Source organism: Canis lupus, chromosome 20 (assembly GCF_003254725.2).
Source record: "Canis lupus dingo isolate Sandy chromosome 20, ASM325472v2, whole genome shotgun sequence".
Taxonomy (NCBI): Eukaryota; Metazoa; Chordata; class Mammalia; order Carnivora; family Canidae; genus Canis; species Canis lupus.
This window is the reverse complement of record NC_064262.1, coordinates 35,113,229-35,135,904: the sequence shown is the minus strand read 5'-3', so window position 1 is coordinate 35,135,904 and position 22,676 is coordinate 35,113,229. Positions and strand designations below refer to the sequence as shown.

At 44.3% G+C, this 22,676-nt stretch overlaps 1 pseudogene; it reads left to right on the top strand.

Moving 5' to 3' along the window:
- Window positions 1-6,741: 6,741 nt before the first annotated feature.
- Window positions 6,742-7,670, top strand: LOC112666095 (peroxiredoxin-1-like; annotated as a pseudogene).
- Window positions 7,671-22,676: the final 15,006 nt, after the last annotated feature.

Below are 22,676 nucleotides of genomic sequence, written 5' to 3'. Positions count from 1 at the left end.
CAGCACAGAGTCCAACCTAGGGCTTGATCTCATGACCCTGAGATCATGAACCGATCCAAAATCAAGAGTCAGGGGATCCCTGGGTGGCGCAGCGGTTTGGCACCTGCCTTTGGCCCAGGGCGTGATCCTGGAGACCCGGGATCGAATCCCACGTCGGGCTCCCGGTGCATGGAGCCTGCTTCTCCCTCTGCCTGCTTCTCCCTCTGCCTGTGTCTCTGCCTCTCTCTCTCTCTCTCTCTCTCTCTCTGTGACTATCATAAATAAATAAAAAATTAAAAAAAACACAATTATAAAAAAAAAAAAAGAGTCAGATGCTTAACCAGCTGAGCCACTCAGGTGCCCCAACCTATGGACTATTTAAAGCCCATTGCTAGACACTGTACAGGGCCATGGAGTCAGCTTCCCACCTCCATCTCTGTCCTTTATGATACTTACTTGCACAACAGGGATCCATGGACCATGTATTAATGCCATCACTAGACACTGCGCAGTGTTATGAAGTCAGGTTACCACCCTTAGCGCTGCACTTTGCCCTTTCATTCATAGACTCTTTCACTTGATTCAAATAACAGTCCTCTGAGGATCTTATCCCTCAAGCTCAGGTAATTCTCACCTCAAAGACAGTCTGTGGAGGGGACTCAGAATCTATAACTGACCACTGCCAACTAGTCCAGAGAGTCTTACTTTCTCAGCTCCCTCCACCCAGACTCTGGATCTCTAGCCTCAACTTCTCAGCTAGAATCATAGTTAAGGTCACACTATGTCCTGTTTGGTGGGCTGATTGGGCAGAGTGTGAAACACTTTTCTCCAGGAGGAAATGGACAGAGTTGTTTAGGTTCCCAGTTTGTATTTCTACAATGCCTAGTGGGTCAAGAGTGTTAGCCCTTTACCTCCATGGATCACAAGGACTCCATGAGATAATGCACCATGGCTCCTTTCGGGTGAATCTCTTCTCCCCATGGTAACTCCAGCAGCACACTGTCCCAAACTTCCGGAGCAAGTAACCCCCCTATTTCCTGTCATTGGCAATGAACCCCACTATGACTCAATAAAAAGAAGAGCTAACAATTAGCACTGGCTTTATGCCACACACCTCATACATACTGACTTGGTTAATCCTTACAACAATTCTATTAGGTAAGTGCTATTATTCTACACCTTTTACCATTGGGGGACCTTGAACATAGAGAGGATTTTTCTAGTTTGCTTATGATCAAAGCCAGTAACTGTTGGAACCGAGATTTAAATCCCAGCTCTGGTCCAAGCTCTGACCACTTGGCTCTGCTTAGAAGGAGGAAAGAAAATGTACACATATGCAAATAAACATACATATGTGAGGGGTGTTGGCCAATGTTTTTATTTATTTTTACTGATGTGAATATGTAATCAAGAAGACTGGGAATACCCCATTCAGGCGATAGGACAAGGGGTTTGAGAAGAAAGCTCTAAGATGTAGGGGTGAAGAGAACCAAAGACTGTGGTGGACTCGGCTATGAAGGAAAGCCGCAGAAGGTCAACCTCTCCTCTTTGTCCAGCACCAACGTAGCAAGATGCTGTGGGGTCACATGAGGAGGAGAGGCTGGGTAGAAGTGAAGGTATAGTTCCAGAGGGTAAGGAATGAGAAGATGAAAGGGAAATGCCACATGATTCCACTCAGCTATAGCCAGAAAGTCCAGAATGGCTCACAATCCATGTCTATGGTTCACTAAGAAACATAAGTTGGAGACTATTCCTGTATATGTACTTATGACCTATTGTTATTCCGTCTCCATGCCTGTGTCATACTATGTATAGTAAAGCTTCCATGGTGGGGCAGCGGTGGGGGAGGAGGCTTATTTCTAAAATCAGCAAGGTGAAACCTGCCAAGACTTGACTTTTCCCTGTGCATCCCTCAAACTATTCATGAAGTAGAATGTACAGACATAGTTCTGTCGGTGAGGGCAACCTAGCCAACTTATCCACCAGTAAGGAAAGAGATTTCTGTCTCTCCAGTGGATCACCCCAGAAAGTAGTTGGCTTGAATTTAAGGGCCATGTTGTTCAAATAATATAGATTTTTTAAATAACAGAATTGCTCTCACCATAGGCTGGTGATTAACACTAAGAGATGTACTATGGCACCAGGACAGAAAAAGGAAACCTCAGATTATTTCCTAACTCATGCCACCTAAGGCGTAGCCCAGTTGAGGGGAATGAGAACCAGAATTGATCTAGGTGGGTGTGGTTCCATTGGACTAAGTTAAGCACGTATAAGAGAGATTCCTCTGATATCTTCATAGGCAAGCCTGGTGCTTAGCCATTACACACTGGTGTGCTGTACTGGCCAGTAGCAGTTCTAATTGGTCAGTGCCCAGAGGGCCTTGCTGTACCAGTGTGAAGTTTTGACTATTACCCTCTCTGAAAGTGTATATGGACCACACATGTGGATCTTCACATGTACCTGTGCGTGTACAAGTACCTCCATGTACTTGCATCTCCATCCCTGCAGCCTAGACCTTGTGTCTGGTACCCCCTAGCTTTAAGGCAGGCTCCCTTGCTTCTCTCCAACTGCGCATTATCTTTCCTTCCTTTTACTTCTGTCCTTTTGCCATTTCTTCCACTCTGCCTTTTATTGTAGGTGATTGGAGATCTGACATCCCATCTAGGAGATGAGCTCATGGGTCCTTAGTGATACCTTTTTTTCAAGATTAGTCGAGGGTTGCCTTTTACAAAGGCAGTGTTCAATAAGTCTTTCACAGGCAATACAATAACCATGAATGAATAAGTGATTCCATTTATGTGTGTGGACCAGAGAGAGCCATGAGAGAAAAAGAATAAATTAAGTGTGAAAACATCAGTTACGTTAGCACAAAACACACGACCTTCTGAAGTTTTAATGTGACAAAACCATTCTTGTCTGTGTCCCCAATCTCTCTTTCTAATCCCCTAATCCCAACTGCCACTATTAGGAGGAAAGGTGGAATAAAAAACGACTGAATGACAAAGGAATTAGGAAACTTGGAATTTGGAATCTATCTTGGTAGAGAGATGGGAGGTGTTGAATCAAGACAGCATCTACCTGTGACTTTTTCTCTTAACAGAAAAGACTATACAAAATGCCCCCCTCTCTCTGTCCTTCTCTCTGCTCACTTGCTCAGCATCTATTTTCTCACTAATTTACTAATTTCCTAATTACTCTAATATCTTACCAGTAAGTAACTTCTTCCCATGGCCCCACTGTGGTGTCTTGGATAGAGTATAATTCTGATATGGCTTTCCACCGTGGAAGTCAAAGGGCCAAAGCCAGACTCCTCTTTCTTGCACCCAGCATAGACAGAGCAAGGTTCTCTCCTGAGACCTCAAACCTTGGTCTCAGAACTCAGGGGCAAAAGGCCAGACCCCAGAATAGCAAACCTGTGTGATCTGGCTAACCTGGCTTTGCTTCCCTGGCTGCTCCTATCTTCCTGGCACTTCCACCGGCCTTTGGCACGTGCCCACCTTTCTAGACTCTCATCCCACTCTCTGTGAGCTCCCCAGTAGCCTCAATTCAATTCCCCCAAGGCTTCAAGTCACCCAAATCTGTTTATGTTGCTAGCAACCATTACTTCTCACCAAGAGGGTGCTTCAAGAAGATATGTTCTTTACATGCTCTGATTCCACATGCACTGCAACCACTGCAGGCAAGAGCATTGGGCTAATAATTGGTCCGGTGAGTCACAAGAGAAACAACTTCTACAGGGGAGGAGATGTGCTTTCTGTGGAAACGTGCCCATGTGCCAGTCTGAATCTAGCTGCCCCTCAACATCACCTGCCTGTTTTGTGGGGTGTCTCCTTACAAACAGTTTAAGAGCTGACTCAAATGAAAATATCCTACACACACACACATAACAGCTACTTCTGCTGTTTCATCAAAGGTGAGGTTTTTACACCATGTTGCCATGGACCAATCCATTCACTAAAGATAATTAGTTTCTTTCCTTAATCAACCAGACTTTCTCACTCAATCCCCTTGGGAAAGTCTCGTTACTATTACTTAACTACCTTTAGGAGGATATTGAAAACGACTCCATTCAATTGGATCTAACTAGTTAAAGTAGCCAAATCAAAGCTTTAGAGTTCCAACCCAAATATTTCTTCTTTTGGTTCTTATGCACATAATTACATATGATTTACAATGACGCACAAAATTTCCGGAAATAAAAGTAGGAATCTTTGCTCAAAATTTCACCCAATCCAGAAAAAATATACCCAAGCAACAGAAGACATGTTACGAGCATGGGACTCATGAGGTTGGAAATTTTTTGCAGGGTACATCTTCACTATCCCCTGAAATCCCATAAAGGGTAGGAATGCGAGATCTCAGTGGTGCCTGGAGGTGGCAGGGATAGGGGGCAGGAAACTAAAGTTCTCAGAGGCTCTGAAACCATTTGTGTTGCTCTGACAACTTCCTTCCCAGTGATCCAGTGATTAGAACTATTTCCCCACCAGTACAGAGCTGTCTGCAGACATGCAAGCTCAGAGAGAGGGGTGTATATGAAGGTGGCATGGGGAGTACCCAACCATGAGGATATTTCTTAGAGAAATACTCAGGGCAAGAAATGTGGTGAAAAACATACTGTAGCTACACTACAAAACTGGGATGGCCACATAAATATCCAAAGGCTGGGGGATTTGCAGCTCAGGACTCGGCCAGTAGGGAAGATGGGAAGGTAGGAGTATTATGTTGGCTCATGAGCAAAGGTTAAGCAACCAAATCTTAAACTGCTTATCTGAGCTGAACTTGTGAACTGCTGAGGTTTGCCCATCTGGGTAATAATAGCTGTGCTCAATTATCAGCACTAAAGAGCAGCCATCATGGAAAGGGACCTGGGCCAAAACACTGACCAGGGTTTTGCAACCCCAATGGTGAAATCAGCTTCGGGCAGTTGGCCCTGGATGTGTTCTTCCCCATCATCACCCTCTCAGAAGAAAAAAAAAGAGAGAGACAGAGAGAGAGAGAGAAGATACCCTCTCCAACCATGGACAGATTGGCTTGAGTCAAGTGGGACCCCTGTTCTAGAAGGAAATGCTCAGAGACCATCTCCCAAAGTGGACAAAGAATGACCTATATCTTTGATGTAGGACCCGCAAGGCTCCTTATCTTGAGTCCTTGCACATCTCCTCAGCCCACTTCAAGCCTCTCTTCCTTTTACACCTCTGGTATACCTGTTGCTTAGCCTTCAGCCACTTTCCAGACTTTATTCTCATTAGCCCCTTGGCTTCTTTGTTTGCCTAACCAACTCTTCTCTGAGCTCTACATTTATCAGTCACCCTCCACAGGGAATAGTTCTCCGGAGACCTTCTAGAGTAGGTCCCACCTTGTTATCTTCTAGAGCAGAGTCATCAAATGCTGGCCTGAGTGTCAATCTGATGGGCCACCTGGTTTCATAACATATTCTTGTAACATAGCCACCCCCCATTCATTTACACATAGTCTGTGGCTGGTTTCACACTACAATGACAGAGCTGGATAGTTGTGACAGAGGCCACATGGCCTGCAAGCCAAAAATACATACTACCTGGTTCTTTACAGAAAAAGTTTGCTGACCCCTATTCCATAGATTTAACATATTCTATAATTATTTTCTCTCTACTTATTATTATTTTTTTACTCAAAACTGTAAGTTCAGGTATGTAGGATCTTGTTTCTTTATCCCCAACATCCAGCACATTGCCTGGCACAAAGACTACATACAGCATTAAAACTAAAGCAGGGATTACAATTTCTATTTTCAAGATGGAAATGTTGAGTGTGAACAGGAGAAAATGTATCTGGATTGGAGGGACTTCCCTGGTGGCAGGTTTTTATTCCTTTTGCTTTAGTCTTTCTTAATGGCCCTTATCTATACTAGTTGCTTTAGTATCTGTTTCCTCAACTGGAATGTGAGCTCCAAGAGGCCTTCTTTCTTCTGCCAGCTGCACCCTGAACAATGCCTGGCACTTACGAAGAATTCCATAAACTAGTGACTAGTGGATGGACATCCCTAGCTTTTAGATGGCAGTGTTTCGGACTTCCCTGGAGCTGGATGAACATTATGGTACACCCTGGAAATGACCACAACAATAATCAGCATAGGCATTATTTCTCAAGATATAGTCATGTTCCAATTATTCATGCTAATAAAGAGAAATTCTGAACGCAAATGGTCCAGGCATCCATTCTGTTTAGATTAAAAATACCTCCTCTTCTGTAGTTGTGACCAGTGAACTTGCCCAGGGGGGTTTCATTTTGACTAAATCAGTCAATTCTCTCCTTTATTCTTAAAAAAAATTGTTTAAATTTATTTATTCATGAGAGACACAGAGAGAGAGAGAGGCAGAGACACAGGCAGAGAGAGAAGCAGGCTTCATGCAGGGAGCCCGACGTGGGACCCAATTGATCACGCCCTGGGCTGAAGGCAGCACTAAACCCCTGAGCCACCCGGGCTGCCCCAATTCCCTCCTTTAAAGGTGAAGAGAGGAAGTAGGTGTGGTAGGAGGAAAATTTACAAACATCATGAATCTCAGCCCAGGCTGTAGACTATCACTTACCAGTTATAAAACCTGGGAATGAATTTCGGAATCCCTTCCAAGCCTCAGTGTGTCCATCCATTAAATAGCAACACAAGGAAGTCCATAAGGAGCTGTTCATATCATCATTAGCATCATCAGTAATAACTGAAGAGCAGAGTTAGTGTTCAAAGAACTGGTATGATGTAGAAGTAGTTTAGAATAGTAGTCAAGGTCTTCTTCCTGACTGGTCTTCGGCGGTTAGTCTCCTCAGCGCTGCCCATAGCAAGATGTCTTCAGGAAATGCCAAAATTGGGCATCCTGCTCCCAACTTCAAAGCCACGGCTGTTATGCCAGATGGCCAGTTCAAAGGCCTCAGCCTATCTGACTACAAAGGAAAATATGTTGTATTCTTCTTTTATCCTCTTGACTTCACCTTTGTGTGCCCCACGGAGATCATTGCTTTCAGTGACAGGGCAGAAGAATTTAAGAAACTCAACTGTCAAGTGATTGGTGCTTCTGTGGACTTTCATTTCTGTCACCTGGCTTGGATCAACACACCCAAGAAACAAGGAGGACTGAGACCCATGAACATTCCCTTGGTATCAGACCCCAAGCATACCATTGCTCAGGACTATGGAGTCTTAAAGGCTGATGAAGGCATCTCGTTCAGGGGCCTCTTTATCACTGATGATAAAGGTATCCTTTGGCAGATCACTGTATGACCTTCCTTTTGGTCGCTCTGTGGATGAGACTCTGCGAATGGTTCAGGCCTTCTAGTTCACTGACAATCATGGGGAAGTGTGCCCAGCTGGCTGGAAGCCTGGCAGTGATACCATCAAGCCTGATGTCCAGAAGAACAAAGAATATTTCTCTAAGCAGAAGTGAGTGCCTCGCCATTTTAGGGCCAGGCTGTAGTGGGGCATCCATGAAAACAGAATCTTTTTTGTACTATTGTCATGCTTAAAACAAGACTTTAGACTCTGCAGATGTGGTATGTGGTATGGGACAAGACAGCCCTTTCCCACAGGGTTTGGGGAGGCCAGCCTTTCTTCCTCTGGAGAGAATGGTCTGAGGTGTGCTATGGGGCAGGCCAACTGATATGTACAGTAGCAAGGCATCACTTTTGATCTTTTGTTGTTTCTATCAAACTTGAACTGAGAAAAAAAATAGAATAGTAGTCAAGTGTGTGGACACTGGAGCTAACCTATCTAAGTAGAAATCCTAGTTCTGCCATCTATTAGCTGTCTGAACTTAGGTGAGTTGTTTCTGTTATCATTATTAGTGGTTTTACTCCTCAAAGATCCCCCAAGCCCCTGAGAGCTTCCACCGAAAATTCCAAAAATAACTTCATAACCGCTATTGGGAATAAAACATGGGTCAGACATCCAGTGACTATCTCAGGACCTTCTCTCTCAACCATCCACAACCTGGTGCTACTTCTCTATCACGTTCTGCAAAATGGCACCTTTCAATGAATGGCAGGACTATGACCAAAACCATGAGGAAAGAGGTTACTTGCAAAATAAGCTTGGAAGATCAGCACTTGGTCTGTAGGAGGCATAGAGAAGGTGGTCAAAGGGCAGAATTTCTTATTAAAGTGCCAGTGCCCCCCACCAGTCAATGGCACAGAGCCCCTCCAGCCCCTGAGATTACACTGGAAGTTAGAACCCGGCTGAGCTATACCTGGGAAGGGCAAGCGAACATGGCTCTAGCATGGCTCTCCTTTGAATGGCCTTTTCCTTTTACATGTAAAGTGAAGGCCAGTGACCAGACTCTTGAGAAACAGAAACCAGCCCTGACACTCTCTTATCCAAGTTTTAACTGAGCCATACCTTCCATGTTGAGCAATCGCCTCTCTTCAATCAACCTCACTACTATAACCTTAGACATAGTTGACCTTACGAGGTTTTTCTCCAATCTTTTGGGATCCACTTCAATCCCTTTGGCTTGAGTGACACTCTGGGCAAGTTTTCATGAATGAGACAGAGGAAAAATGTGCCTGAATCACATGATTAATCAGAGTATATATTTTTTTCACTTATGCCACCATAAGCCCTTTTTATTAACGTATTTAGTCAGTTTGGGGATTTTTATTAGATATTCATGTTTCTAAGTCTTCATCCTAAGGATAAGGCAGGCAAGAATTTGCTTCCAAAGCAACTTACTGTCGCTACCTTTTAATAACTGAAGGTTTTAGTACAGTGATTTATCCTTAAGCCTCTTGATAATCCCAGCAACCTCTAGGTGTCAGAAAATGGAAGGCAACCCTCCTGCATTTTGCCCTGTATCCAAGACATAGCGTTAATGGAGTCTAGCTAGACTAAAGACCATTTCAAAACAGGAGAATAAGACGTGGGCAAACCAAGGATCCCACATAAATCCTTCTGTGGGACCAGGAAATGAGCATCTAGTTGAAAAATGTGCCTGTTTTTCTCTCTCCACACCCCTTCCTACCAACTTAATGTTACTTTAAGATTTAGCCCTAAATAACTGAAGCATGGGCTAGAGCCACAAAATATAGGCAGTGAAAAATCTTTACTGGAGTGCACCAATAAAGCTAATCCCTCTAATGCTGACGATGGCCCCATTTTTGTCGCCAACCTCTCACAGCCTGACAGAGATGGGGAGGGAGTGGGAATTCCCAGAGCAAATAAAGACCCCTCTTGGGTGTAAAAAATCAGCATCACCCGGCACTTCTGAAGCCCCAACCCCAGGCAAGCTGGGAGAGACAGTGTACATTTTTTAGACGGGGTACTGCCCTCACAGGCAGTCAGAACAGAGCCATCCGTTGCCAGAAACCATTCATCAGACTTTGTAGAAAAGGCTGTCAGCTCGGCCTACAGGCCTCAAGCCAGCCTGTCAGGATCTAGGCTAACAGCCAGAGTGTCAGGGGCTGCGGCTGGTAGCCAACCAGAACTTTGATGTCTAAGGGTTGGCCAGCTGGTATGTGAGGGTGGCCGATGGGCTCTGAAACCATACACTCTGCTCAGAGGTCATGAATTCTGAGAGTGAGCTGGCCGTTAAGAGGATCTCCAATAAAGATGGAGGTAGACATTTTCTATTTTTTAAAAAATTGTTCAAACTATTTCAGTATTTGTTTTGATTTAAATTTCCATTACACATGCTTTTCATTATGCAACTCAATTAGTATATAAAAGATTTTTCTGTTTAAGATGTTTAAATGAACATAATTGTTCAATTTGGAAAGATTACAATGCTTTTATTTAATTAACACTGCAATAAATACATCGCTCCATAATGAACCCCATACTTTTAGGCCATTAACCATTCAATAAATTTGCAATATGGAAGGTTCTTTATGGAGAAGAAGATAAATAAAGCAATATAAATGAATGTACGACAGCTATGATGCTAAGCAGCAAATTATAGCTTTTTGCTTCCCATCCACTAGAGTTGTACCTTGATTACAAACATATGTGAGTGTAATAAACAGCATACATTTCAATTACTATTTTGAACATGAGGTGCACTGGATGTTAAAGAAAAAATCCACACCATTGGTATGGGCTGTACTCCATGGCATCTTCCCAAAGAGAAGTTCTTTCAGAATTTGTCCAAATGTCATTTGCCTTATCAAACCAAGCCTGGGCCTGTTCAGGACAAAAATAATCTATGTCCAGCAGGCAGCCTCTCAGAACTGGCTGGTTCTACAATGATCAAAAAATGAAAGCCACTTCCTTTACATGCTATTCCCTGACACATGACCATTAGTTATACCTTTCCAACTGTGACAGATCTTGATAGGTTTTGAAGTGGCCAAGGGCATGTCTTCCATGGCCTAGAGCTTCCAGGCCCTGCCTTCCTTTGCCTTCTCCCCTGTCTCATATCAACTACAGTGAAATGACAAACTTTTCCATGTGTACCACCCTCTGCCCTCTCTAAACCCTATTATTTCTTCTAACACTGAGCCCTGCAAGGTCTGCTAGTAAGCCCAGAGTTCAGGTGAACCCATTGAAACTTAGAGACGTATTGGCTAAGAGTCACAGAGCCAAAATCAGGAATCTAATTTTGTCTCTTATCCAAAGCACATTACTAGTATCGATAGTCATAATAGCTATTAATAACATCAATAGCTAAAGTAATGTGTTAACATTGAAAATAAGGTCCAATACTGAGTGATTATTATGTATGTATCAGGGATTATTATATTGCATTTTAGAGATGAAAGAGCCAAAGCTTGGATGGTGGGGAGCCTGCTTCAAGGTGATAGGGAGAAAATGGCTAAATCAAGCCTAAGCTCTCCAGCTGCTGTAAGGGCTGTCTTTTCAAGGAGTACCCAGGAAGATTCCTGAAAGCCTTCCTTTAGTTTACTTAGCATCCTTGCCTCTGCTCTCCTTCATTCCATCCCTATGGTTTGAGCTGCTAGCAGGGAAATCTTAGAAGGATCAGAAGTAGGAGCTCTTCTTTCACCCCCTCCTCCATAGATACCTGGAAAGGAGGTGCCCACAAGCCAGGCAATACCTCCCTTGGTAGCCAACTTGGAATATTTGGTTCACAACACCAAGGGCTTTCAGGAACAGGAGCCAAAGTACATGTGGGTGCGAAGCCAGGCCTGCTTTTAAGTCCCACTTCTGCTATTTCCTGGCTGTGTAACTTCAAACACATTACTGATCCTCTCTGTGCCTCAATTTCCTTAATTCACTCTACCTTCATACTGTTATTAAGAGATACAAACCAGATAACCGAATTTATCTGAATTGGCTTAGTACATAGTAAATGCTTAGTACCTAGCAAATAATAAAGGCTTAGTACAAGACTGGGTTCCATATCACAGATTTTCAAAAAATGTAAGCAATTCAGTTGATCACTCCACAAATACTTACTGAGCACCGATTATTTCTAGATACTGCTCCAGGCATTTAGGGTAGACAGGTGAAGTTTCCCCACCAGCATGTACTTTGTAGTGTATGAGGTTGGGGTTGGGGGAGTAAGGGGGAGACCAAATAAACAGGTAGATTATATATATGTATATATTCACAAAAAAAAATATTTCAAATTGTGACAAAAACAAGGAGAGGTGAAAAAATTGACTAATGAGGGGAAAGTGTGGGCCATTCAAGGAGGTGACATATAACCAAGTCCTGAATAAAGATTCAGGCAATGGGGCATATACCATGGTGCCTGAGACACGGCAGGAGGTCAACAAACACGTAGTGGATATTCAAATCTGGACTTTCACCTCACCTCCCAGTGGTCCAGTCTGTGGCCAGATTTGTTCAGTCCAGCATACAAACATTTATAGGACCTGCTGTGTGAGAGCCACTAGAAGAGGCAGAAAAATTACTTCCAGGCTTAAGCTAGTTTGCAGTCCTTCTGCATTATGATGCTGATTTAAAAAAAAGGTTGGAACAGCGACCTTTTCCTAGACTCCAGTACATTCCAGGACCCAGATCTCTCTTCTGAGATGAGCATGGGGTATGAGGGAGGGGATAGAGGGAGCCACAGGACAGATGTGGCAAGAGGACCACTGGCCAGGGGTGGAATCCAGATTTGCTCATTCAGTGGAAGGCAATATTGCATATAGCAGCGTCAGCTTCTTACCGAGTCTCTATTTCTCGGTAGGGAAAACAGGAGGGCAGCCCGGGTGGCTCAGCGGTTTAGCGCCACCTTCAGCCCAGGGCCTGATCCTGGAGACCTGGGATCGAGTCCCACATCCGGCTCCCTGCATGGAGCCTGCTTCTCCCTCTGCCTGTGTCTCTGCCTCTCTCTCTCTGTTTCTCATGAATAAATAAATTAAATATTTTTTTTAAAAAAAAGGAAAACAGGAATACTAGCCTCTCCCTCATAACAAATTAGTGGAATGATTTAAAATGATATGTGTAATAGAAACAGACCAAATCAAACATGCCATGCATAGCAGTTGTCAATTTGAGGTGGTCAGTATGTGATGTGATGATCACTATACTATGTTTTCAATTCAACATTTCTGTCATTTGAAAATTTCCCTAAATAAAATATTAGAAACAATATTAAGAAAAACAATACATGCAAGCCATCTAGAATAAAAGGAGGCATTAGATTGTAGTTATTTTGATTCTTTTCATTTGGAAATGAATTCTCAATTCCCACATGGCACCAAGCTCTGCTTTGGAATTGAGATGAAGACAGACCTTCTTTGTCTTTGAGGAATTCATACTCTCCTAATACTCTTAACCATCACCATCCTATGTCTCTTTATATTATTCCTGGACCCAATTCCCTATTTTTACTTAACGTTATCATTATCACCTTGTATGTGTTTATGTCATAAGCCACAAATAATTTAAAGAACCAACCAGGATGGTTGGATGGATAGATGAAGGGATGGACAGGTCATTCAAGGGAAGTTTGAGACTTCGCTCAGAAACCTAAGTCGTTGGTCAATTAAAAACAAAGTAGGATAATTCAGCATTTCAGGGACGCCCGGGTGGCTCAGCGGTTTAGTGCTGCCTTCGGCCCAGGGCATGATCCTGGAGTCCCGGAATCGAGTCCCACATCAGGCTCCCTGCATGGAGCCTGCTTCTCCCTCTGCCTGTGTCTCTGCCTCTTTCTCTCTCTCTGTCTCTCATGAATAAATAAATAAATAATCTTTTAAAAAAAACCCTCAGCATTTCAGTGGCTGAACTGAGTTTCTCTTCATAGGCAGCTCTATCAGCCTTTCAGGCTGCCTGGTACCTCTTCCTATGGTAACAGAACCTCCTTGGCCACAGAGGTGGGTCATGACTCAGGCTCAGCCAATCATATTACACCACCATTCCAACCATGTGACCCAAGTCAGGCTAGAGATACTGCCCAGGATTTCCTCCCTGCTCATAGACTGGCTAGGATGTTAACACAGGAAAATTAGCACCATATCTTCCCATCCCTCCTTCCTCCAAATTGCCTGAAGGAGGAAGTCAACAGAGAGAATGGGGAAAAAAAAAAAAAGAATCACATAGTTCCAGGTGATCTCAGTCCTTGGCTCCAGTAACCTCTGAGGCCAGCTAGCTCTGTTCCTGTACATTCACACGAGTCTCATCACATACAGCTGAGAAAATCTGGGCTGATAGACTCCTGTTCCATTCTGCTGATAGGTATATCTCTCTCTCATTTTCTCTCAGTGTAATTCTTTCTAAAAAATAGCTCTGGAGGCTTCCAAAGTGCCTGGGTCTATGTTAGAATCCACTGAGTTTAAGGAAACCATTTTTTATTCTAGTTTGATGCTGCTGGAAGGCAGCAAACAGCAGGTTATAAATTAAATTGTTAGAATAGGCAAAGATTTCTTAAGCTGGTCACAAAAAGCACTAGCCATAATATAAAAACACTGATAAACTGGATTTCATTTAAATGAAGAACATTTATCAACAGACACCATCAAGACAGTGAAGAAACTGGGAAATATACACAAAACTTGGAAATCTAACAGAGGACTTATATCCAGAATATAGAAATAACTCTTACAAATCAATAAGAATAAGTCTGGGAACATAGTAGAATTTTTTTTAAAATGGACAACAGTTGAACAGAGACTTGCCAGCAAAGGACATCCAAATGGCCAATAAGCATACTAAACAGAGTTCAATGTCATAACATTTTAATGCAAAATAAAACCCCTAAGAGATTATTACCAACCTGCAAGAATGGCTAAAGATAAAAGCCTGAAAACGTCAAGTGTTAGTGATGATATAGAACAAATAAAACTCATACAGCGCTGAAGCATAAACTGATAACCTATTTTAGAAAAAAAGTATTTAGCTATTCCTATTAAATCTAAATCAAACCTAGGACTAGTACAATTCCATTCCCAGGTATATGTGCAAGAGAAATAAAAACTTATGTCCACCAAAGGACATGTACAAAAATATACACAGCTGCTTTATTGCCCCAAACTGGAAATAGCTTAAATATCTATCAACAGGAGAATGGATAAATAGCCCTATATTCATATGATAGAGTGCTACATAGCAATAAAAAAAGAACAAATTACTGATATATATCTGACAATATGGGTAAATCTCAAAGACACTGCATTGGCAAAAACTAATCACAGAAGAGTACATACTGTGTGACTCCATTTGTGTTCAAGATCAAGCAAAACTGATCAATGGTGACAGACTAAAAGAGGTACTATGTCACTAGAAAAATAGCACTGACTGGGAATGAGCCTGCAGGAACCATCCGGGGTCCTGGAAATGTATTTTGTTCTGTATATCATCACTCAGGTGTAAAAATTTTATACACACACATAAGTAAAAATTCATGGAGTTACACAGCTAGGCACATGACTGGAGCCCTATCTACTGCTAAAGTAAGGGAAAATTAGGAATTATGATATTGCAAAGCCTATTTTCAATGTCTTCCCAAGAACAACCCCTTTTATAAGGAAGACTCATGCATTAGAGGTACAGTGCTGTGTGTGTGGGAGGGGTCTTGAAGCATTCTCTTTCCCACAAATCATTATGCACCTCATTCTTACATAATGCTTTTGAAAGACAATGCATATCTCTTAGAACATTTGAAGTGCCAGCCCTAAGTACAGACAGGACAGGAATTTTAGTATCTATTATAGAGTTGTCAAAACTGGTAGAAAGACTTGCAAGAGTCTGGAACAGTCCTGAATTGGAAAAACTGAAAGATTGGAACCAAAATATCATGACAAACAATTCAGATCCTTCTTTCTCCCTCCCACCCCAGTCTCTTCGTTCTCTGGCATGCTTCCTCCCTTCCCTATTTTTTCTCCCTCTCCCCATTCTCTTGTCTCACTTTCTGTTTGCTCTCGTTTTCCTTCCCCTTTATTGTACTCCTTCCCCTCCCTTTCTTACTGTAGCTTACCATGAATCCACCACTCTCTACTGCAAACTGAAACTTCATTCAGAGCTTCCTGGGTCTTGTGCCAGCTCCCAGTCCTGTGTTTCCTCACTTGTAGCATCTTGGCATAGAACACACACATAACCTCTTCCCAAAGCCATCCTGTAGCAGAAATCTATCGTTCCATTCCTGGCATCTATTACCCCCTTTCTGGGAAGAACACACCACTTCTCCTTGAGGAAGCCATATTTTCTCTGGACTCCATCTGCCCTTTTCTTCTCACTCTCCATTGACTTGCACGTATCTGGCCCACAAGAGCATTCTGGCCCCCAGGTTGCAGTGACTGATTCATAGATGGGCACATGACCCAAGCCACACCAATGACACCAATCCTAGGACTTTTTATACTGGATTGTGAAGCTAGTCGGTGAGTCTAGATCTCTTTGGGATAATCTTTGCCATCACTGGAGGACATATTGCTTGAGAAAGAAACCAACACAGTGGTAAACAGAGCCAAGGATTATGATGGATTTCTAACTACTTTGAGCACCTATATCCAGTCATGCCAGAAGTTAGACTGCTCTTAGTCTTCCGAATTCTACAAGCCAATTAATGACCTTCTAAGATTAAGCCAGCTTGAAGTGGCATAGTAGATTAATCTAGCATACTCTCAAATTTTATTCTTCTTCCTATATGTGTGAGTTTGCCTTGAGAATTTGCAAATTCTCTACAGAAGCACAGTCTTATTTCCCACACCTTGCCCACAGTCATACTCCTAGAAACGAGGAGAGTCAAGATGCAAAGTCAGGTCCTCTGGTTGTAGGTCCATTGCTCTCAACCACTGAGTCATAGGAGCAGCAGTTGGTGCCTGCCTTAATGTCCTGGAAAGCCAAACGCCACAGCAAAGTGAATCCCTGGGAAGCTTCGCCAATATTTTCTTAACAACCCTAACTGCACATGAAAACAAGTAAACATTAAAAACTGAGGGTATTTTTTTTTCTTTTTTCTTTTTTAACACACCAGGAAGTCTAGACACCTGCTTTTGTATATTTTCTGGAGGGGGAAAAAATAGATTCATTGTATGAAATTTATTTCAACCATTTGGAGAGGTTTCAGTAAAGATAGGTTGCGTTTGTGATTCAGCAGTGAGACATAAATGTTTAACACAGGGTCTTCCTCCTCACCCGCTCTTCCCCTGTGGATGCTTTGAATAATGCAAAGTCTGTTTTAAGCTCTGCTGATTTACTCAAGAAAAGGATCAGCATATTTTGAAATATTGGTCATACGGTCTGGCGGACGGGAGCATTAAAACACAGGGTAAAACTCAACAAGCTACTTCCTGTCAGCTGCTTCGCAAGACTTCATGGGCTCATAACACTTAATAAAAAAACATGAGCTGTAAATAATACGTGATTTCAACTGCATTTTTCATCAAATGAACCAGACATTTGTGAGTCAGTTTTGTCCTCAGTGAGGAGCACATAAACTCTTTGTACATGAGATGGTCATTTCCTGCCCCTTTCTTGAGGACTCACTATGTGCTAGGTGCTGACCATTTGATTCACAGTAAGTAACTGAAACTCAAACAGCCTCCAAAAAAAGGCGATTTCTTATGGCTCCAACTAATAGATATTTTACACTTATATCTTTGAAGCAGGTCCTCTTACTATTCTGGTTCATTAGATCAGCTCCATGAGAACAGAAACTCATCAGCTTATTTGGTTCTAAGCCCTCAGTGCCTAAAACAGGGCCTGGCACATAGTAGGTGCTCCTTAATCACTGGATGGATAGATGGATGGATGATGAATGGATGGATGGATGGATGGATGGATGGATGAGTATACAGACAGGAAGTTAAAACTTAAGGAAGCCATCCAGCAAGGAAGTGTCAAAACCAAGCTTTGAACCCAAGTCTGCTGCAAAGTCTCCCTTTCACTGAGTGTAGGGTTGGGTAAAGGGAGAATGCACCAATTGCCATCTTCATTTCTAATCACCAGTGGCCTTTCTCTACAAGTCACACCCTGCATCTGGGGAATCTGGGACAACCACGGCAACGCAGCCAACAACCTTCTCAGGCCTTCCCAGCATCTAGTCGTTTGGGACAAGGGGGCACAGCAAAGGGCAATCCTGCCAACAAGCCTTCTGAACGCCCCTGATACTGAAGAACAGGAGCAAAGGGCCTAGCCAGGCTTATGCAGAAGGACAGAGGTCACACCGGACAAGGTGACTGATGTGAGAGGAAGTCCAAGGCTTCCCGTGAAGGTGTGCAGAGCTGTACGTGGGCACCGGGCTGCAAGGCCTGGTTTAGTGAGGTCCCCAAGGGGGACCCAGGAAGGTAGGGAGGTGCAGGGTGCAGCACAGGCTGGGGCAAATCAATCCAGAGGAGGAGGAAGACAGGGAAGCAAGTCAGGCTGGAATCATTTTGTTTTATGAATAGTTTATGAGGCGTATCAGGAGTCACACTAGCGGGCGAGGGTTGGAATGTTTTCTAACTTTCAAGTGAAAGCCGCCCACCAGGCCGCGAGTGTGGGAGAGGCCAAATATGAAAAACACGGAGGCCCCTCTCGGCACTGCCCGGCTCTCTTGTAAAACACGGATCCCGGGGCTGCACACACTAGCAAATGTGTGTGTGTGTCTCTCTCTGAATGCTTAAACTGCCTTGAGATTTTCACAACCACAGTGCTCAGCTAAGTGTTTTCAGGTGACTTCTCTCCACGCCGGGACAAGTGTCACAGGCTGGACCCTGGACCTGGAAAGGAGGGTCCCAGAGCCTGTGGGGTGCCCACCTCCACACCCAGTGCTTTCTGTACCGAGCATTACACCCTGGTCACCATGGGGCAAGGAGGAGGTTCACGCAGAGGGGAGGGAATCTTGCTGGGGAGGAAGAACACACAAGGAGCCTCAGAAAGGGATCTTTATTTGTCCAATTCAGGTCAGCGCCATTAACAGCTCCCTCCCCACCCACAGGGGAAGCCACAGGCGCCCCATAAACTGACCTCTCCATCCAAGGCCTCAGGGAATGCCTCCTCCCTGCCTTCCCCGACCCCTGGGCTCTATCCTAAGATAGAGCCCATACACCACAGCTGAGACCCCAGGTCTGGCTTGTTCCTGTGCCCTCACCTATCCCTGGAGCTTATTGTGGGGCACCATCCCTCAGTTCTCCAGGCCAGCCCGGGATTCCCCTTTGCCCCACTTCCCCCAGTCAGAGCCTGTACCCAACTGGTTTCTGGACCCAAGTCAGGGTCTGATGGTGGGCCCCTTTCTTTCCTGGACTATGAATTCAGACATTAGGCAGCAAGATCTTGGAAGGGGCTGTATATCTCATCTCTGGGGCACCCTTTTGGCCTCTACCCTGTGACACACTGCCCTTTCCTCTTCCATTCATGAGCTCTGAAAATCTGGCTCACTGAGGCATCCTACTTTCAAACCTGTTCTTCGTCTCTTGTCCCTTGGCGGAAATGCAAGTCGATGCTTCTTCCTGATGAGGCTCTTTCTCTCTGAGTTGAAAGGTCTTGCCCTTCCCAGAAAGGTCAGGCAGTTACCCTGAGGGTCAGATATATTTCTTGGTGTCCCTCCAATCATACCTGCTCTTCCCCTGAACACACTGTTTTGGGGTTTTGTTTGTTTGTTTGTTTTTCCTGTAAGATGAAGTTAGTATATCTACCTGGGAAGATTCTGGTCTTCTCATAGTTCATTCTGGGATGTTGTTTGCACAAAATCCCTCTAGGAAATGGATATTGGGATATTAGTGAGGATATTAAACATGGTATTTGGCCAGGGAATTCATAGATGTCTAATCCTGTTCACTTTCTTGCTTCATTTATTTACTATTAAACATTAATGACTGCCTGCCACGTATTATGCCCCATTCTGTATAATAATACAGCAGCAAAAAAAAAAAAAAAAAAAATCATATGAGGTAAAAGTTCCTGTGGAGCTCACAGCTTAGTGAGGAGAAACATGGAACGTGTACACAAATAAATGATTATAATTGTGTAGGAAAGTAACAAGTCCATGAAGACATTACTGGCATTGAGTGTGAAGGCAAAGGTGGAAAGATGAAGAGTGGCAGGGGTGGGGGACAGGGTGGGGGAGTGGGGGGAGGGTAGGGATTACATATAACCACAGAGAGCAAAGCAAAGGAAGCCAGCCCTACTTTCTGGAATCTTTGGTCTCCAAACCCAATACAAAGTGCTGGAGAGTTAGCCTGAGCTCTGGGGACAAACTGTTTCCCCAAAGAGGGCCTCTCTGAATGGACAAACAGTATTTTACTGGAAAGACTAAAAATCCAGGTACTAATGTTAGCTTTCAATGGAAGGAAACAAAGAGCTCAGCTGCCAGGAACAAAGGACTAAAGAACTGAATGAGAGAGGAGGTATGAGTGTGATTGTCCACATCACTGGCCTCACCCACATGGAAGCTGCTGGAAGGTGAGAGGCAGCCCTTCCCAACTTTCCCAGCTGTGGGCCTGGACAGTGGGACCCCCTGCAGCAGCTGCCGGGTTCCTTCCTAAGATAGAAAAGCCAATATCTGTCCCTAGAAGTCAACAGATGGGCAGATCTGAGCAGGAGGATGCTAGCATATAGTGAGCTTCAGAATTTGGGGATGTCCTCAAGTCTCTAAGCTATTGCAGTTGGCATCCTAATTTAGGTAACCTTGGAGGTGGTCATACACTGTAAGGGATGGGATTGGAGTGAAGCAGTAGATGCCAGGAAAATGTGAAAATTGCTTTAGTCAAGGTTGTAAGCCTGATCTCAGGTGAAGGAGGGTGAAAGGTTGGTAGGCTCATATTTCTGTGTGTGTGTGTTAGGGGTACAATCTGTGCCCCTAATGAAAACTTCATTGCAAAAGCCAAACTATGTTCTAGAAAAGGCTCAGTGAAGATAAATCTTTTAGAGAAGGAGCAGAGAGACTTAGCACAAACTCACTGGAAAAGAACAAAGCTATTTTAGGAAGGAGGAGACACTACGGAAGCAGAAAAATAAAAAGAGAGATGCTAAGAACAAGAGGGAGCAGGTTTTCAAATTAGGGTGATCCAGATCTGAGAGGAAGTAATCAAAGGACTTACTCATCAAAACAGTCGCTGTAATATTCATAATGGCAGCCTGTGACATTTGTTTAGCATTAACTAGGTATTAGGTGCTAGGTACCACACTAAAGGTTCCATACACATCAATTCATATAACGCTCATGACAATCCTTGAAGAGAGGCATTATGATTTCCAAGATGCTTCTAGAAAAGAAAACTGACATTGAGATCATTTGAGTAATTATTCTCAGATCACACAGCTACTAAGCAGCACAGACATTTGCAAACCCAGACCTCCTGGCTTTGGAGTTGCAGAAGAGCAATGGCCCACCCAGCAGCATCTGGTGACCACATACAGAGAATCACTGAAGGGTCTGATGGACTGGAGATTCCTAGGCCCCGCCAGACATGTGGAATCACAACCTGCCACGTGTGGAGCCTGGAGACGGGTGCTGCAAGAGCCCCATATATGATCATCAAACACACTCTGGCTTTGAGAAGGAGAAGATTCTGGTTGGTAGATTGGGTTGGTTGGAACAGAGGCAAGTTTGTGGGTTCCTAAGGATCCAAGAGATGGAGGTTAGCAGGATTGTGTAAAAAAAAAAAAAAAAAAGTCAGCACTCTGAGAAGAGATGAGGGATGAGAGTACCTCTGGAGAGGTTTGAAAGGACCCATTTACCCGACAAGGCTAATGGATGTTCATCCGGCTGTGACGAGGGTAAACGAAGACTCTTCCCCAGAGACCTGCTTCACAACTAGAAGGTAGGAGGGTGGTTGGGAAGGATCAGTGTACAGATAAAGGCAGAACATGCAGACGTCTCATAACTAAGGCCACAAACTCAGCAGAGTTCAATTTTAGGGAGCAGGAGACAGAGGAGTGGAGACGGGGCGGGCGACTCTGAAGATCAGCCCTGCTCCCCTCATCTCCCCTGCCACAGCTCAGGGCTAAATCCATCATGGTGTGGAAGACACAGCACAGCTCTATTTCTCAGGAGGAGAGGCCCAAATGTTTTCTGTGGTCCTGAGGACTTATTTTTGAGGAAGGCAAACTACTGAAAGGGCCTTCCTAGTTTCCAGCATGTTCTTATTCCCAGGCTCTCGTGTTAGAGGGGTCTTGGCCCTGAATCTGCCTCTGTGAGCGCTGTACAATGTTCTTTGTACCACCGGCATCATCAAAGGACTGAACCTCCACCATGGGACTGTAGTGTGAAGGCAGGAGGTGCAGTCAGGGTGACAAGGGAGTGGGCTTTCATCTTCCTACAGAGCGGCTGCTTTTGCTCTGCTCCAGCTTGCCTTTCTGGGGTCTTTGGCTAGAACAGTGGGTCATTGTGGGGGAGGGTCCACCACCTTCCAGCTGTTAGGCTCCAGTGCATGGACACTTTGGGACAAGTGAACAGGCCCTCAGGCCTAAGCACTTTGAAGGCAGCCCCAACAAGAGGTTGGAGGGCTGACAGTTCCCTCTCTGGATGGGGGTGGTGGAGAAGCAGGACCCACAGACCCTCACCCCTACCATTGGAACACTGGGGCTCTTTTCCCAGTCTCATCAAGTGGGGGGGCGGACACCCTGGTTTAAGGAGGAGACATTTTGTGGGATTGGCCAAGGGCAAACATTTACACCTGGCTAGGATAAAACTGGCCAAACTGTGCAGCTATTCTGGCCAGAGCACTTCAGTTACTCCCTGACACATGGACACCTAGTGCGCATGTACCCTGTCCTCAAGGGGTATACCTCATGACCCAGTCTGGCTATTCTCAGGATGAGGTGACAGGCAAACACAGACTCGTAAATGAGACTGGATGCTCTTTGGTGGGAGGAAGCGCGTGTGGGGCCACTGGACAAGGACCAGACCTTGGTAAGAGCATTTGGCAGAACAACCTAAAGAGTGAGTAGATTTGCCCCAAGGCGGCCCCAACTCCCCAGTGGCCACGCTCCGGTGGCCATGCCCCAATTGAAGAGAATCCCACGAACTCTCCAAGTCACTCTGTGAAAATCCCTCAGCCCATAATCGAGTTCAAATATTTGTCCACTTGGATTCAATTAACTCCTGATGCAGCACAGAGTGCCCAGCAGGCTCTTTTTCAGATGCAGCCTCCTCACTGTAGAGGGGGCTTTCTGTTTATGTCTCCCCAAAAGGCTGAAACGGTCCTTAAAGATTACTCTGTGTGTATGAGATGAAGGGGAGAGAAAGAGGCAGAGAGAGAAACAGAGGCAAAAAGACACAAAGGATGGACACCCACCCACTACAATGACCTTTCCAGAAATGACCCACACTCCACCAAACTCAGCACAGCAAATCAAACCAAATCCAGGCGTTTCCAAGGAGAGCAATGCATGTGGTCACCACAGAAAC